At 48.2% G+C, this 2776-nt stretch overlaps 1 long non-coding RNA gene across 1 annotated transcript; it reads right to left on the bottom strand.

Annotated features, from left to right (window-relative positions):
* Nucleotides 1-346: 346 nt before the first annotated feature.
* On the bottom strand, nt 347-2079 carry LOC118516932. The gene is made up of 2 exons (XR_004908170.1): nt 1720-2079; nt 347-1600 (listed from the first exon to the last, which is right to left on the bottom strand). It is a non-coding gene; the product is annotated as an uncharacterized LOC118516932 (long non-coding RNA).
* Nucleotides 2080-2776: the final 697 nt, after the last annotated feature.

The raw sequence follows: 2776 nt of genomic DNA, 5'->3' as shown, positions 1-2776 counted from the left end.
TCCTTAGTTCTGTGCCATCAATTTGGAAGATTCTTTCCGTTTGAATGATGACCCTACTGCGCGCTCTGCGTTCCCTCAGACAAAACCGACATGTTCTAAGGCACGATGGCAAAGAATGGTGAAATGCATTGGACAAAAAACCGTCCGATCTGTTGCTCGTCGTTGCGCCACAGCTGAGTTTTTGCGCCTTTTTTGTCCCCTGTCGATCGCTTGTCACCCAGCCTGGGCCATCACTTTCGATGATGAAACCAGCATAAAAAGGGCAGATCGTTTAGCCGTATCGTGTATCATGTGCCGCCGTTTCGGACACCAGCCCGATTTCCGATACGTTTTCTGGGTTTTTTTAGTTTTGTTCTGCGGTTCCCATCGTGGGACAATTCATTATTTTTGTGGCTGCTCTTTTTTTGCTTTCGGAATCGGATTATCGGACGGAAAAAACGGTTTCCTTTTTCCTGGACGGATTGCAACGATCGTATCGTTAGTGGTATGCGCTGCGTACGTACGATGACATGCTTTTTCCATGTCGAAGAACTCTAATTATTGTTAAAATAGTTTTTTTCTTTTCGGGGCTCGTCTCGGCAGGAAACTTGTGGATGCTACACTTCCGCCGGTTCATCGCTTGCGGCCGATTGAAATCCTTTGTTTTGACTGTGGGGACGCTTGCGAGCGGATTTGTTGTCATGTTTTTGTTGCTTAGCTGTCACCTGTGCGTGTGTGTGTGTGTGGGACAGAAGATGCATCGCTTCCCGATTGTAATCTCCCAGCAATGAAGAATAAAAAGTGTTGAAGTGTCCCGAAGCTATCGAGAAGGATAAATATTTTAACCCATTTTATTGTGACGCATGTAACAACAATGATCGGTGGGAGCGTCATCGTGTGGTAACTCAATCGAGCCTGGCCTGTTGCCAATTGGCGGTATAAATTAACAGTAACTTATGGGTTAAAGTGCGCTTGAAGATTCGTCATGCTGCTGCTGCTGCTGGCAAAAAGTCCTCGAATCCGCTCCGGTGATCTTTCCCGCTCGATCGATCGATGGCTGTAAATTGTCCATTCGGATGGTTATTACGAAAAATTATGACTTCAAACTATCGATGCCACACACTCGTCTCATGACGAAGCATCATTGCCCGTTGTGAGGCTAGCGTTCGCAGCCGGGAACTCGTCGAACAAGTTTGCCAGTTAAATGAAGTCTGAAGTGTGGTGCTTGTTGGGAGCGCGCAACCTCTGTGGGCAGGTATTTTACTGCGCGTTAGAGAGGTTCCTCCGCCGACCAGGTAATAAGCTACGCCGTCGCCAGAGGATTCATTTGCTTATTTTGCGTAGGCGCCCCAGTCGAACCGAGTGTTGTCGCGGGGACCAATGTCGACCCGCCAAAGGGGGCAACAGGTTAGGGTATTCTTTTTGGCCAGCCAAGCTCCATACGCTTTACGTGTGATTGTTGGTTTGATGGATCGAGCTGACAAACGATTGCTGATTGCGAATTCAATCTTGTACCAGCTTGTATTGTGTATGGTGTGGTGCGTTTGAGTCGTGCCTTTCTATACCATGCTCTTCATTAATCGACGCCTACGACCCACGCCCGTGTGTTCCTTTTTCGATTCTGGAGGGAGTGAGAGTTGAGATGTTCGATAAAATTGTTAGAATAAGCTGTCCTTAACAGGGCGACGGTTTAAATTCATTATAGCATACGTTTATATGCTGTTTAATTTTAGTATTTACATGCCACAATACCACACAGCCTCTTAAGCATGCTTCCACACGTGATTATTTCGTGCAGAGAAGCCCTCTTTAGCGTCCACCAAATAAGTCACTCAACAAGAAGCTCAAGCTTAAAGGTGTAAACTCCTCTTGTTTCACATGTGCCTGTTAGGGCATCTGCATTTCATTTGAAAGGTCTACCACCCACCGATACCTTCTCACAGCACCAGGGACTTTCTTCCCAACCAGACACCAGGAAGCGCTTTGTTTGCCGAGTTCTTTCGCGTTCTGCTGTTTGTCGTGTATTTTCAAACGTTCGATTTACCTTTCCCGCGTCGGGCCGTTGTTTGCGTGAGCGCTGCACACAATTTACACAGTGCACGTTGCAGCTACACGCTGGTGAGGGTCTCGGTCAGGCTCGGCTACCTGTAGTTGCACTAACGCCCTTGAAGGCGCGTTTTTCTCTTCTCTTTATCTCATTACATTGTAAGTCTCGGATTTGGCGTCATGCTCGCGATGCGGTGACCGCACAGAAATACGTTCGAAAGGTGCGGAATTACACGTCTCCTTTATGAATTCTTTGTGATACGGCAAACCCTCACGGGGAGATTAGTTTGATTCATTAGTTCATCTCTATCGTGAATGCATTGTACTTGAGGACGATGCTTTGTGGGCCGGAGAACAACTTCCTTATGCTAATGGAATTAACACCCCAACAAAGCGATCAAACTGCTACGATGGCCCATCGTTATTGTTCCCTTTCGCTTCTCCCCTTGGGTCTGCCTCTCTGTTCCCCCCTCCGCGCAGACAGTTTTCCAGACAGACGTCCGTGGGAGGTACAGCGGACATCCTCCGCTCTGTCGACCGATATAACATCAATTGTATGCAGCATCGCTTGTGAGGTAGGATCGTCTTCTTCACAACGGTGTCTCCCGCTGCTAGGGAACGTTTTCTGTGTAGGCTTCGAAGGCTCCGGGATCGCCCTTCCCGGGGGCGCCTAGTTGTCGTGTCGGGCTTCCTTCACAAAGCGCATCCCGCGTAAGTTCGGTTTCTTGCCCGAGGTTCAATTGTGTGAAGT

Source organism: Anopheles stephensi, unplaced genomic scaffold (assembly GCF_013141755.1).
Source record: "Anopheles stephensi strain Indian unplaced genomic scaffold, UCI_ANSTEP_V1.0 ucontig42, whole genome shotgun sequence".
NCBI classification, from domain to species: domain Eukaryota; kingdom Metazoa; phylum Arthropoda; class Insecta; order Diptera; family Culicidae; genus Anopheles; species Anopheles stephensi.
The sequence above is the reverse complement of the archived record's forward strand: the minus strand, read 5'-3'. Positions and strand labels throughout refer to the sequence as shown.